The sequence below is a fragment of the Delphinapterus leucas genome, chromosome 10, assembly GCF_059928025.1.
Source record: "Delphinapterus leucas isolate spDelLeu-1000000601 "Yukka" chromosome 10, BTC_Dleu_Yukka2, whole genome shotgun sequence".
NCBI lineage: Eukaryota > Metazoa > Chordata > Mammalia > Artiodactyla > Monodontidae > Delphinapterus > Delphinapterus leucas.
The window spans coordinates 72,241,969-72,257,665 of NC_143138.1; positions in this window are offsets into that span (position 1 = coordinate 72,241,969).

Consider the following 15,697-nt stretch of genomic DNA (forward strand, 5'->3'; position numbering starts at 1 on the left):
TTGGATGTGTTGTTAGCAGGGTCCAGAAAAAGTGCTTTTCCGCAGAGATTCTTCATTGGGATCTATCCTGCATTAAATGCTTGGAGAAAATGGAACTCAGTGAGAGCAAAGGAAATCTGTATCAAGTAGGCATCAGTCAATGAAAAGTCCGTGTAATCTCAAGATACCATATTCAAAATTAAGTGCTTATTCAGAAAAGAAGCATGAAAAAGTATGCAGTTCCTAGGGTCTCCTCCTAAATAATAGTAAGAGTAAGTGACATGGCAGCCTTTAGAACAATCATATAACCTGGGGGCTTCGTGGTCACAAATAATGAAGTGTGTGTGAAAACAACTACAATAAAAAGTGACCAATAGTCAGAAATGCCTTGTGCATCTGGGCAGAACTTCTCAGTCATTTCCTCAGCCATATTCTCACCCTTGGCTGGACAGCTCCACCAGGATTTCATCAAACTCAACACATCCACAGTCTTTCCTCAACCCCAGCTCCTCCTCCTGACAGTTCTCTCCTGCCCCTTGCCCCACCACCTGCCTCTACCAGGGCCCACAGTGATTGGCTGCCCCTCAAAGCTCCTAGCACTCAGCTCCTGAGCTGTCAAAGTCCTGCCTGCAGGTGGGGATGACCTTGCCCTTCAATTTCTTGGCCACCACCCAGATTCAGATTCTTGTTCACCTGAACAACAACAGTATCCTTCCAACTTATCTCCATGCGTTTATTCTCCTCCTATCCAATCTACTATCAATTAGCACCTGACAATCTTTTCTGATCATGCCATTCTCCAGGGAAAATTCCTTCAAAGGCTGCCCAGAGTAGCAAGTAAAGACCAACTTCCCGTATCACATGCTCAGAGTCCTCAGTGACCTGACCTCAAACCACTTGTTGAGATTTATTTCCTTTCCCTCCTGACAGGTGGAGTTTCAGCTGCTCCAAACTCACTATGCCCCAAACCCACCACAGTTCCCACCTCTAACATGTGGCTCAACTATCTCTTCTACAACCATATCTGCGTGTTGAAATTCTTCCTGCCTTTCAAGACCAGCTTTATCATGGAGGAAGCCAGTTGTCAGCTCCCCTACCTCTAAGCTGCGCAGCATGTAAGTGCCATTCAAGGGCCTCTCAGTGCACCACCCCAACAAGCAGTACTGTGTAGTGGTGACAAGTGTAAACTCTGGAGCTAGACTTCCCAGGTTCTGACCTTGGCTCCAGTGCTTGATCTGTGACGAGGTACAATTATTTACCTCTTTGTGCCCTTTTATCTGTGTAATGGGGATGATGACAACAGTTTTCACTTAGTACAGCACCTGACACAGAATAAGCCTCAGGGCTTCCCTGGTGGCGCTGTGGTTGAGAGTCCGCCTGCCGATGCAGGGGACACGGGTTCGTGCCCCAGTCCGGGAAGATCCCACATGCCGCTGAGCGGCTGGGCCTGTGAGCCATGGCCACTAAGCCTGTGCGTCTGGAGCCTGTGCTCCACAACGGGAGAGGCCACAACAGTGAGAGGTCCGTGTACCGCAAAAAAAAAAAAAAAGAGAGAATAAGCCTCCATAAGTGTGAGCTGTTTCTCTTATTGCCCAACTGAATCCCTGAACAAGACCACAAACTTGCCATGGATGCTCCCACAGCACCCTTGTATATGGATGCTCAACATGTGCCCAGTGATGTACAACGTATTTTGAAAAAAATAAAACTTCCAGTTAAGCTTACCCTCAAAGCTACTGCTCCACTCCAAACACAGAGCAATGAGAGAAAACAACAGAATATGGCTCTGTACAATCATTATAAACTTGTCCAATATTGACAAAATAAACCACGGAGCAACTCTCAAGGTACTTTTAAACTATTTTTTCACTCTTTCAAATATTTATTGAGCATCTTGCAGGCGATATTTGAAGTCTGGGAATATTGATGGAAGGTACTGATTATGTTAAAACTTACTTTATTAAAATAGGGAGCAGTTGTTAGGTTCTATTATATATAAGGAAAAACTCTTGCAAAAAAAAGGATATAAAATGTTATGTTTATATGGTCACTTGTGTTTGGGAATATTTTCTGTGATAAGCTTTCTTGGTAGAAATAGAATGTATAATCTGTACAGTCAGATTTTAGAAATGATTACAGTCATTTAGAAATGACTGCAGCAGCAAAATCACGGCTCAGTCAACCAAATTGGAGACAAGTGTGTGTTAAAGAGAACAAGGCCATTTGGTACTGAGAGAGGGTGGACTAGGGTGAAGATTGATTATATAGGTGAAGTCTGAGCTGTCAGTAAAAGGCTTATGAGCTCAAGAACTTCTAGGTCATAGACTTTGCCTTGGTGGATCTCCTGCTGGCCTAGGGACAACTTGGATAAGTTGTCCAAGTTTACTTGGCTAAGTAAACGAGGAGACCAAGAATTCATGTTGCCTTGCCCTCCTCCTCCCTGCCCCCCAACAGCATGCAGGGAAGCCTAGGCCCAGTATCCTGGGGGCTTTACTTGTCCAGGGTTAGTAGCAATTGCGGCTCCCAATGACTTAAGTGTTTTTCTGCCCTTCCTTTCAAAGAATAGCAAGCTGCCCAAGGGTATTAGCATAGAAGACCAACAAGCATGGCAGAAGAACATACATCCTTTCCCCTCAAACATCTTACAATACAATGAATCCAAAGACTCCTGACTCTCTTCTGAGCATCAGCCAAGAAAACATTAAGGACAGTGAATATAGGAGGATCCTAGTATGTAAACCCTCTTTTTCTTTAATGAGATCAGTAGTACCTCGGGTACTTGATTACTAAAACCTTTATATGGAACAATATGTCCTCTGCGGAAAAAGCTGGAGAACAAGGTAAACTATTACCACATCAAACAATGTCTTATCAAATCAACCTGTATCAAGAAGCATCAGACTACACTAGTGAGCAATGCCTGCACTTTAGCCAACACTTCAGCTCACATCAGCCTGTCGGTTGTAGTTCTTGGCCAGTAGTTCTGGTCTTCCAAATAAGTTGAGATCATAATCCTTTTGTTGTTTTTCCTGCCAGGCAAAGAAGAGGTTTCACCCTCAGTCTTTTCCAGACCACGGAAAGACAACAAGACACTAAAGCAGCCCAACCCTCCCCATGTGCAACTCCTGCCAATTCTCAATCTCCTGTAACAATGGGCTAAACAAAGCCAGTATTCCAGGAGATGGGGTTTATATGAGGTCCAACACCTCTGCCTGAGAATTAATCATAAAACCACTAACACTCCATTCCCCACCATTACACCATTCAGCTCCAACTGGGTTGAATTGTGCAAAATGAAAAAGGAATCAGGAACACTCTGAACTTAAAACCTCAAGTACATTTTAAATCCTGTTTTAGATTCATTTAAATTAACAGAGGTCAGGCAACTTCTTTATTCAAGCTGGGTTATTCTTACTGGTTTAATACCAAAAGCAGTCAGCCTCATTTTTCCACTAAAAAAAAAAATACCCTGACAGAAGAACAAACAGTCTAAAACCCGGTAGAGAATATGGAAACAGCTTACAATATACTTTCTAGAATAACTAATCGAGGAAATTACCCAGTTAATTGGCCATGGGAAACAACTATTTGTATATTATTACATATTTTGTAGGTCACAAATTAAAAGCACAATTTTTCTTTTCTAGCATAGCATTTTTCCAAAATGTTTTTACAAAGAACATCAGTGCAACAAGAAAAAAGCAAATCAAGTAAGTTTGCGAGGCTCTGCCTTCCCCAGGCCCCTTCTTGGAAATAACTGATACACACTTGCATATGAGAGAGCCTGAGAGCCCTTCGATAAGCTCTAAGGAATTCAACATTTTCCCAAGTTCATTTAGCCCTGCAGCCCTTTTTCTCTCATAACACATAACAATATCCCACAAAACAGCTTGTTCTGTGGAGCACACTTTGAGAAAGATTCTTCTAGAACAGGAATATATGTAAGATATGGTTTAAGAGTGGAGACTAGAGGCAGCTTAATTCAAATACCAGCTTGTTAGCTGTGGGACACTGGGCAAGATTTTTGATGTCACTTGTCCCTCAGTTTCCCCAGGCAAAATGGGCAAAATAATAGCACCTACCTCCTAGGCATGGGCCTTTCCATCTAACAGGAGTTTTCTGAGAGCCTTACATGGCTGGTTCCTTCTTGTCATTCAAATTCACAATGTCACCCCCTTCAAAAAGCCCTCCCTGACTATCCAATATGAAGTTGACCCCACCCAGCTCACTTGTACTTCATCCTCTTCTTTTTCTCATGATACTTCTCTGTTTAACTATTAAACTGCTATCTGTTTCACCCCAATAAAATATAAGCACCGTGAAGTCAAATTTCATCAGTTATCATTACTCAAAACCAGATCCTCAATAAGTATTCACAGAATGGATGGGTGGATGGATGAATGGATGAATGAACAAATGAGGTGGTTGTGAGAATTAAATGTGAATCAACGTAAAGCACACTTCATAATGCCCAACAGATAAACATGTATCCAGATGCTGTTGTGAAAATATCTGATGAACTATGACTGGTTAATGGATTCAGAATCATAATTCTTGCACTATTTTTAACTTGCCTCTTCCTAGTATACTGTGGATAAACATTTCATGGCACTTATTTAGAGGTGTGTTGGAAAATGGACTTTCAGGGATGGGGCGAAGCGGGCAGAAGACCGAGAGTAGCACTTGCTAATTTCCACGTTGTAAATACTCCCACCATGACCAATTTCAAGCTACCAAAATTCCTGGAAATATAACAAATGGCTCTCACAAGCCAGTACACTATTTCTCTTGGGAAGGGTCCTTTCAGGCCTCCAAATCTTGTTTGTTGAGTTCAAGTTTAAAATGAGATTTTTTTTTTTATAGACAACTTTTTCACACTCTCCCTTCTTGATGAGATAAGGGCCACCCACTGACTTTGGTCGGGTGCTCAAGGAAACTAGTTGCATGCGTTGGGCTGCGTTTTCTGTACGACTCTCTGTGCACTCTTAGACTAATGTTTAAGGCTCTAAACATGACATATTCATGCCAGACCATCGTGAGGACCAACTAATCTCATAAAACACAAACCAAATTGTGTTTACATTCATTTAAACGGAGATATACTAAAACAGAATCAAGGCACCATCTATTTAAGTGCTACCAGTGAGCAGAATCTATTCAGACTGACTACCTGACCCCAAGATCCCAAAATGGAGTGAAGGTCAATGCTGCAGATAGAGGTTTCTCTGGTATCACAGCCTTGCTATACATCCAACATGATCCCTTGGAACCCCAAATAAAGCAGCAGCTTTTTTAAACTATAGCAATCTACCAACCACAGTTTTCAGATAACACAATCAAAATTTCAAAATCCACAGACACTCTACATGCAATGATAACATGCCAGTAATCACTGCTTCTCTTCTGTAAACTAAATGGAAAGTCTATGGAGTAAGACAGGAAGAGATTAGTTTCTGCTCCACTGTATTAGCTATCTATTGCTGTGTAACAAATTATCCCAAAATTCAGCAGCTTAAAACAACACACATTTATTATCTCACAGTTCCTGTGGAGCAGGAAACTGGGCACAGCTCAGCTGGGTCCTCTGCTTCACTGTCTCTCAGAAAGCTGCAACCAAGTTGTCAGCCCAGGAACTGAAGTCTCATCGAAAGATTCGACTGGGGAAACATCCACTTCCAAGCTTACTAAGTGATTGTTGGCAGTTTTCAGTTCTTTGTGGCTGTTCGGATGAGGGTCCCAGTTCCTCACTGGGTGTCAGCTGGAGGTTACCCACAGTTCCTTACCACACGGGCCTCTGCAACATGGTAGCCTGCTTCATCAAAGCATGCAAGGCGAGAAGGCAACGGGGCGTACTAACAAGATGGAAGTAACCTAATCATGGAAGTGATATCGGCATTCCATTACCTCTGTCATTCTGTTGTTTAGGAGCAAATCACTAGGTTCAGCCTAAACTCAAGAGAAGAAGATTACATAAGGATATGAATTCCAAGAGGTAGGGATCTTAGAAGTCTTCCCACCACATTCACAGTCTTGGAATACAGATAGGAAGACCAGGCCCAACAAAGCATATCTTTAAGCATCTCAATGTGAAACCAAGCCATTTGACTTCCCAAACATGTAGCTAAGGTCTCATGAAAACAAAACCAAGGAGAATAAGCATGGAGAATATTAAATCTGAAGACACAAAAGTCTACTCAAATGTTATAAGCAAATACAGTCTATATCAGAGAAAACTCCTGGGAGCACCTGCATTACCAAATCCCAACACGAAAGCCATGTTTTCTGAACAACCAAACAAATGACTCACTGGAAGCGCTGCCCATCCAGAAAGGTACATAATGCCAAGAAATCTAGTTTGGTCTAAAAGCAAATATCTTTTCGAATTCTTATTTATGGCTGCAGAATATTTTGCAAATATACTTAATGCCACTTTATTGCTTCCTGTTTTCTGTGAGATCTGTGTCTGCCACAGCATTTTGCCTACATGGTACTATTGAGATCCACATCCACCATAGTAGCAAGGAACTGCTATAAAAATTTCAAACCTTGGCTGTCACCCACATTCTTTCTAAGATCTATCCAACTACGTATTCTCAGATATCTGAGGCTCCCAACATTCAATGGTGGTGGCAAGCCAGAGAGGCTGCCTCTGAGAAACTTCAAATGATTTAACTAAGTGCAAAACACACTCTCAGAAAACTTGGAACACTCTGTCCTTGGAACATTCATGTCCCTCTGTCCATGAATGTAAATGTAGACAAAGATTATCTAAACGTTCAAAATTGGTCTGCACGTTTTTCTATTCTTTCCAGAAATATCCTTAGGCTTTACTTTCTGAAAACCCCACCCCCAATTCAGCTATAAAAGTATTTATGCTCATTGTTTTGCTAATCACCTATTCATTTTGCTCCTTTAAAAAGAGGATACTTAATAAACATCTAAAATTTAACCAGTAGTGCATTTAAAAGGCCCTGAAACAATGGCCATCTGTAGGAAAGCAATTGTAAACCACCTTAGAGTTGACGCGTGCTGCACACACTTGGGTCCTGAATACGTGCTGAATCATAATGGAACATATGTGTGGTGGGCATAGGAAAAAAGGCTAATGCGAAATTCCAGTTTTAAAGGTGATAAGCAGACAGGAAGGTTATAAAACAGATGACAACAGCAATTTGGTTAAGGCTATAGATATCTTTCAACCTGTGGTAACAACTTGATAACATATTTAACGTATTTTAACTTGTAAAATACGGCTTTGGGAAAATAAAGTGAACGTCCTTACCTCTCTAAGATGTATGTTTTCCTTCTCTTTCTGGTCTAAAATCACTTCCAAGTGGCTGACTTGAGACTCAGCCTCTGCCATCCTACGTGTCCGTTCATTGTCATCCTCAAGACTTTTGGACGGCAAACCTTTACTTTGCAACATCTCAAGAAGCTTTTTAATCGACTCATCTCGGGCATTGAGGGTCTGTTTCTGTGTTTCGATTCTCAGCTCCATTTCCTCCAAGGTCTTCCTCAATAGGAACAGTTCCTTAGCCTGTCTGTCATGCTCAGCTTGGAGCCGCCGGAAGTTCTCCTCCGTCAGTTCGATGGTAAAGTGCTCTGCTCCTCGGTTGCCACTCTCTTGCTGCAGGAGGTGGTTGAGGTCTCTCTGGGTTCGCAGCTCATCCTGAAGGGCCTGGATTGTCAACTGCAGGTGCTGTGATGAGAAAGACGGAGCAGGAGAGGAGAAAGAAGGGGGGGAAAAGTCAATGGACATGCCAAACGCTATTTGCTGCTACCACACTATGAAGATGGAATGTTAATCATGAGGTCCAGAGGGCCAGCCGTGAAGTCCTCCAGGGTGACTTCAGAAGCATGGGACAGCACATGGAGAGGGGGAATTAATTCAATGATGCTTTCTGAATGTCTTAAGAGAAATGTACACATACATAGAAACAGTATATTAGTGTCAGTCACAAGGTAAATTATACATCTACAGGATTTTAATTTAGGAGTGGAAAGGGTTAGAAGGGAAGCTTTCACAAACACACCTTCTTCACACCCACAATGCTCCAGACTCAGTATTCCTTGTTTTCTAAGGTGTTCTTTATTCTACTATCCATTATTTTCTGTGATTAAGTGCACGTCCATTTAAAAATAAAAATAATAGCATCCACTACAAGTAGACACAAACGAGGACTTTATTTTTACAAATAAAGCTGTGAACAGGTTTAGTAAACAGGATTACTGCATCTGCAAGCAAAAGGGAACAAATGCAGACAGAGACAGAGACACTCAAACACACAAGGGGGTGAGGTTGTGCAGAGCAAAACAAACGAGCTGCAAAGAGTGGACAAACCTTGGTTCTTCTGGCATCCAGTAGCTGAACAGCATGGGAAATGAAAGAAAAACGAAGCAAAAATCAACACAAAGAAAAGTCCAGTGCAAGCAAAGGATATTTAACAGAAAGAACTTAATCAACACACAGTACCTTCACAGAGAAAAAAAAGAAAAAAGAAAAACAGTTTCTTACTGCAGCAAAGACCCATAAGCTACACAGAATTTATAGCACTGATGCTTGATAAATGTGATTTTAAAAAAGAAACAAAATGAGGTTTATTCCACCTTTTGTCTTCCTAAATCTCACTGACCCAAGAACCCAATATCTTGGTTGTATTACCAGGGAGGAAAGCACAACACTCCAGAAGTACCCACATGTCATTCCAGGTCACCATTTTAGCCAAAACCAGAGTGAAAGTGCCAGAGAAACAAAATAGTTACCACTTGTGAGAAAAGAAACCCTTGCACGAAGACAGGTGAATTCAGCAACACTTTCCCAACAGGGACAACCCCCAGGCTGATCAGAGCAGGCAGCCATAAGCTGAAGGCATTTCTGTCCTAGGAAGAAACCAAGGGGCTTCCAAAACACAGTTACTCATCCATTCACCAAACACATTCTCCCCATGCAGACCAGACACAGTGCTAAGTACGGGAATCAAGATGGACGTAAGGCATAGGTCCTGCCTGAAGGGAACTCACAGTATTGTAAGGCATGGATAATACTATGTCTAAGTTACATAAATACTGGAGGAGTCCACACTGGGAAATCCTTCTGAATTCCCACAGCTGACACCCAGAGGGGTTGAGATCTTTCTGAGTGTGGGCTGTACCCAGAGACTAGCACCTACTGATGCATTAATTAAACTCTTTGTTGGTATCCACTTCAACTTTCCATTTAGGATCATGGAATGAGAAATTCCTAGAGCACAACGAACAACTACTCTCTCTCATTTGTGTGTCACAGCGCCTCCCAGGGTACTGAATGCAGAGTAAGAAACTGGTATGTATTTAATGATGGTGATTATAAATTTTTTAAAATATAACTCACCCCTGTCAAAATTACTATAAACTAAAATTAAAATTCAGTGCTTTTTAGTATAGTTACAAAGTTCTACAATCATAAACACAAATTTTAAAACATTTTCATCACCCCCAAAAGGAACCCTGCACCCTCTACAAGTCACCCCCCATCTCCCTCCCTACCCTCAGGCCCTAGCAACCATTAGTTTACTTTCTGTCTCTATGGATTTGCCTATTCTGGACATTTCACATCAACGGAATCATGCAATAAGTGGTTTCTTTCACTTAGCATGTTTTCAAGGTTAATCCATGTTGTAGCATGGATCAGTATTTCACTCATTTTATAGATGAATATTATTCCATTATAGGGACCTACCACATTGTATTTACCCATTCAGCAGTGGATTCATACACAAATACTCAGAGCACCATTATTAATAATAGTCAAAAAGTGGAAACAAAACATATGTCAGTCAACCGATGAATGAGTAAATAAAATGTGGTATATGCATACAATGGAGTATCATTTAGCCATACAAAGCAATGAAGTACTGATACACACAGCAACATGGGTGAATCTTAAAAACGCTATGCCGGGCTTCCCTGGTGGCGCAGTGGTTGAGAGTCCGCCTGCCGAAGCAGGGGACGCGGGTTCGTGCCCCAGTCCGGGAAGATCCCACATGCCGCAGAGCGGCTGGGCCCGTGAGCCATGGCCGCTGAGCCTGCACGTCCAGAGCCTGTGCTCTGCAATGGGAGAGGCCACAACAGTGAGAGGCCCACATACCGCAAAAAAAAAACACTATGCCATGTGCAAGAAGCCAGTTACAAAAGACCGCATGTTATATGATTACACAGGAAATATCCAGAATAAGCAAACCCACTGACAGAAAATAAATTGGTGATTGCTGGGGGGTTGGGGGGATGCAGGATGACTGCTAAAGGGTATGGTAGTCATCCTTCCATCCCTCATTTGGGGGATGATGAAAATGTTCTGGAATTAGACAGTCATGTTGGTTGCACAACTTTGTGAATATAGCAAAAACCAATGAATTTTACATGTTAGATGGGTGAATTGCATGGTACATAAATTATATCTCAATAAAGCTGTCAAAAAAAAAACATGAGGTGGGATTGTAAGGTAATGTGACCTTCCTCCACCACCCCCCATCCGTAAACGACACCAAAGTTCACAGGAGTAGCAACCGTCTTCAGCCCATTGATGTGGCTGCTGCCAAGCCTCTTGGGACGGTGCAACTGTCTTCAAGTCATTTAAACACTCCTGACAACGGCAAATCTTTGTCCTTTGAGAGTGGCTTGGATTTCTGAGACAATCCAAGTTTATCTGGAGGCAAACACGATGAATCAGGATGATGAGACTACAAATCATCTTTTCTGAGAGAGACCAGAAATAAGATTGGATTTTTTTATGTAGTTAATAAACTACTAGCCAGAAGGGAATTCCCTCCCCTCCCAAAAAAAGATTGCCGTAGTGCTTTGAGCAAAGACAGCAACACTGGGAGATAACTCTGTTAAGGCGGCTGCCCGCTCGGATGGGCAAGTTGCCTATTGCCCTGATCCTTTGTTTCCTAACCCGCAAAATGGGACTAATCATAATGCCTACCTCATAGAGTGCCTGTGAGGAATAACTAAGATAACGCATCAAGTGCCAGGTTTGAGAGTGAAGGGAAGGAGTAAGTTTGGTAGAAAGAAAGGAAGGAAGAGAAGTAGAAAAAAAGAATGAGAAGGAGGGCTTCCCTGGTGGCGCAGTGGTTAAGAAACCGCCTGCCAATGCCAGGGACATGGGTTTGAGCCCTGGTTGGGAAAGATCCCACATGCCATGGAGCACAGCAATGAAGACCCAACGCAGCCTAAGATAAATTTTTTTTAAAAAAGAACGAAAAAGAAGGAGAGAGAAAAAGAAAAAGAAAGAGGAATGGAAGGAAAAAAAAAATCAGTCTATTTATCCGTTCAGTGTGCATTTACCCAGTGTCTTCCTCATACTGATGAAATTTTTTAAAAAAAGAAACGAAAGGAAAAGAAGTGGTCCATGCTCCCAATCCATGTGGACAAGTAAACCAATAGTAGCAATATAACATAAGTCATAGTGAGGTGGCTAGAAATGCAGAGAAGGTGTAACCCAGGCTAGAGACGTGTAAGAAAATACCCCCACAAACCAACAGCTACCACTGAGCTATGTCTTGAAGAATAAATGAGTCAACTTCGTGCAGGAAGATGGAAAGAGTAGAGAAAGTACAAAAGCCTAGAGACAAAGACAGACCAAATCTATTAATGAACAGTAATAGCAAAACTCTGTAGAGTGCTTCCACACTCCAGGCCCAGTTCTAAGCATTTTTAATCTTCACAACCACCAGTGAGACAGCCACTGTTATGAACTCCACTTAACAAATGAGAACATGAACACACAAAGCTGTTAAGCAACCTCTACTGTTACCCAGCTAGGTAAGTGGCAGAGCCAGGTGTTCATCCAGAAAGTCTGACCCCAATACCCCTGCATGAACCACTACACAACCTGACCTGTGAATTGGTGTAAATACTTCAGGATGGCTGAAAAAAAGAATAGGGAAGTGGGCAGGAGTGGTGAGAGCAGACAGGCAGGCCATTTTGACAGTTACAGCAATTCTCAAAATTAAAAATTAGCCATCCTAACCAACCTATTCCTCAGAGGCTGTCATGATGGATACTTTCAGTTTGTACATTAAGAAAATTTACTTTCCAGATAATCATTTTATTAGTCACTGAATGACTTCAGCATGACCAAACACAATCTGATAATCAACGTAAAATTTAGTGTTCAAAAACTTCTCAAACCCATATGTCATTTAGTTTTCATTCTCTTTTAAGATATTTAGGGGCTTCCCTGGTGGCACAGTGGTTGAGAGTCCGCCTGCCGACGCAGGGGACACGGGTCCGTGCCCCGGTCCGGGAAGATCCCACATGCTGCGGAGCGGCTGGGCCCGTGAGCCATGGCCGCTGAGCCTGCGCGTCCGGAGCCTGTGCTCCACAACGGGAGAGGCCACAGCAGTGAGAGGCCTGCGTACCGCAAAAAAAAAAAGATATTTAAATTAAGCAGGAATCTCCTTGTTCCTAAAAAGGGATTCTTGAGCATAATTAACGTGCCTTATAGAACACTGATCATCCTTCTGCTTCAGAGGATGGGGAGAGATTTTAAAACACTCTTTTTCTCTCTCTCTTGCTCTCTCTCCCCGCCGCTCCCCACCCCGCTTTCTCTCCCCTCTTCATTGCCTTACTTTTAAGAGAGTTAACTCAATCAAGTTTCAAAAATTATTTACCAGATACTCATCTCTAGTTGAATACTTAACATAGACAATTTCAATTTTAAAATATAATAGTACTTTCAATAAATAACCAACTGAAAATAATATTCTCTCTGTGTCTGTTTCCTTATTTGTAAAAGTGAGAGTAGTAATTCCTACTGCATAAGGTTATTTTAAGGATTAAGTGAGTTAATACATATAAAGCTCTAGAAAGTACCAGGTAGACAATAATCAATTATATCAATCAGGATAGGCTAGAGTATGCTGTGACAACAGCACAAAAACCCACATTCTGAAAGATGAAACCCACCTGACATGCTGATGGCATAGGATCAAAATTCTTAGAGCTCACAGAGGCCTTAAAGATTAGCTTGTTAACTTCATTTTACAAATGAGAAAAATCAGATCCACACAGGTTAAATGACAGGCCCAAGAGCACACAAGCACACTGCTAAAGCCAGAATCTTTCTGGGATCTTGGACTCCATCCTGGTATGTATTCTAATAACCCTAAGAGTAGACCAACAGGGGTGGCTCTCCACTTTGACAACTTAGGAAATAGCAGTGGTGTCTCATATGGATAAGAGAGAACCTAGATCATTTCCTATTTCTCATTAGGATAAGAGATAATCTAAATCATTTCCCTCTGCATTACTGGTCCCATCAAATAGTTAAATAGCATGGGACACTCCAAGGATAATTTACTGAGACCTCCTTTCTAAGTCCCTGCAATTAGTAATAGCTACTGAGTAGCTATTAGAAGCTAGTAGTATTAGTATTAGAAGTAGTAGCTATTAGAAGACAAGCTCAATTTTAAAAAAATTCTCTCTAAAAGATCAAGATACAACAGTACAAGTGAAAACTCTGGCAAAGCCAAAGCACTTTCTCTAAGAGTCAAAAGATTTTTTTAAAATTTAAAAAAAGATGCACAGGTTTCAATCTCCCCGCTTCCTTGATTATTCAATTCCTTGGAATTGAATCGTCTCCCACTTCTCAACCACGAAAGCACATTTCTTTTAAGGCAGCCACTTAAGCTTCATTGGATCAATAATCAAGAGCATACATTTCAGTTTGTTACCTACATCAGGTACCTACAAACCCACAACTTGCAAGGATGTGTCCAGGAGCCATCTCTTTGGAATCTCCCAGTCATCACTGTGGTCTCAACTTCCCAAAGCCTCAACCACTCCTTCTGTTGCTTCCATTCCACTGCATATTAGGAGAGAGAAGCCCTTCCAATGTCCACCTGCATCGGAAAGGGACATCACCAGGTGATCCGACCTCATGCCTGGGTCCCAATCAAAATTCTATCCACTTGGCACTTATGGCACAGGTGAAACAGGTGGCAAAACAGCTAATTCCCTTCAAGCACAAAAGTGAGTCTATGGTTGGATGAATATTCAGAAAGCTTTTTACTCCCCACCCTGATTGTGGGATCATTCTCCAGTTGTCCTCAATCAAAGCTGAAAAGGCAAACTCCCTTATCCACAGCTGATCACTGAGGACACGACAGAAGAAAGCAAAAGCAGCTGTGACAACAAGCATCCAGGCTCCTCTCTGCAGTCACTCTGTTAGGAGTGAAAACAGAATGCATCATATTTATCCTGATACCTGACCTTTAACTCAGTTCTTTTTCATCTTCCCCACACACAATTAATTACATACTTTGAACTTTGTCCTGGACAAGGCTTAACCCCATCTCCAGTCCACGGAAGGAAAAAAGTTTACAATCACTGCCCTGTCTGTTAAACACAGTTAAACAGAATGGGAGCTAAAGAGATGAGTCCGTCCAATTGATTCTAAGTCTCAGACAATAAAGGAGGTCATAAGGACTTCTGTTTCTGATGTTATGGCAGGCTAATTTTCTGATAGGACCTCCTAGTACTCAATAGTCAGATAAAGGCAAATGTATCTTTCAAAGCATTGCTGTGCTCACAAAAAAGCAAGGGAAACCTCCAAGAAAGAGAGAGAGAAAGTGAGCACCTCAAGGGCAGATTCTGGGCCAGATTTGTATCATACCCCCTACTCTAGCACATAATAGGTACCCAATAAATAGCGAGTAAAATATGGATAGGAAGATGAAGACCAGAAAGGAAACTGTTCACCCAAAGGTCAGCACAGGGAAACAATGTGATGGAGAATGGCTTCCATTCTTTGCTTTGCTGTTATTAGCCTGGGGGTGGGGGGAGAGTTGCGGAGGGAGGGGAGAGTAGGAAGAGTATCCTTGGCCTCAGATTACTCTGTCCTGTTCTCTCCCCCAAAACTCAAAATTCGTCACGTCCACCAGCCCACTCATCTGACAATACTGCTCCAAAGCTGCCAGAACTATGTCTACTTCACAAGAGAATAAATTGAACTGGCTTAAAGGATTCTACTGCAATCACATCGTTAGCAAACATGGTCCAGGGTCTAAAATAGACATTTCCTCCAGCCAATTCTAAAGTCTCTCTTGCTCTAAAAATACTATAGAACTTCATTTTACACAACTCTTATAGGCTTCCATAGTCACTTAATTTTGAAAAAAGGAGAACAATGAAAATATAAGAAACTAAGCCATACTTGAGTTTATATGGGAAAGGGGGGGATATATACTTTGCTTTAGCCAACATTTAGGAGACTGACTTCTAATAGCTACTGGAGTCAGAATCTAATCCAGATATCAGAATGTCTAAAACACAAAAAAGGTAAATAGAATGAAAATATAATTATATATGTATGATGTGCATGGAACACACAATTATTTAAGTAGGGACTAGCCAGATGTTTAGAATCTACTGTGTCTTATCCCCAAACATGGAAAATACGAGTTCCTGGCAGATTTGAAAAAATTTGTGACCTTAAGCTCTTTTCCACACTATGGGGAAAAAACAAAAAATGATAAAGTTTTCTACTACAAAGCAGTTTAGGGTTTCATTGCTATGAAAACCGTCTCTGAGCTTGATAAAAATATGAATTGGCTTATATCCAAAAGTCTTGAACTTTTTAAAATAAATCCATACTCCTTCTCAAGCAAGGGCTTAACATACTCTTTCAAAGAAAAGAGAATCTCTTTTCAGACAACTTGGCCTGCTCTACTTCTCC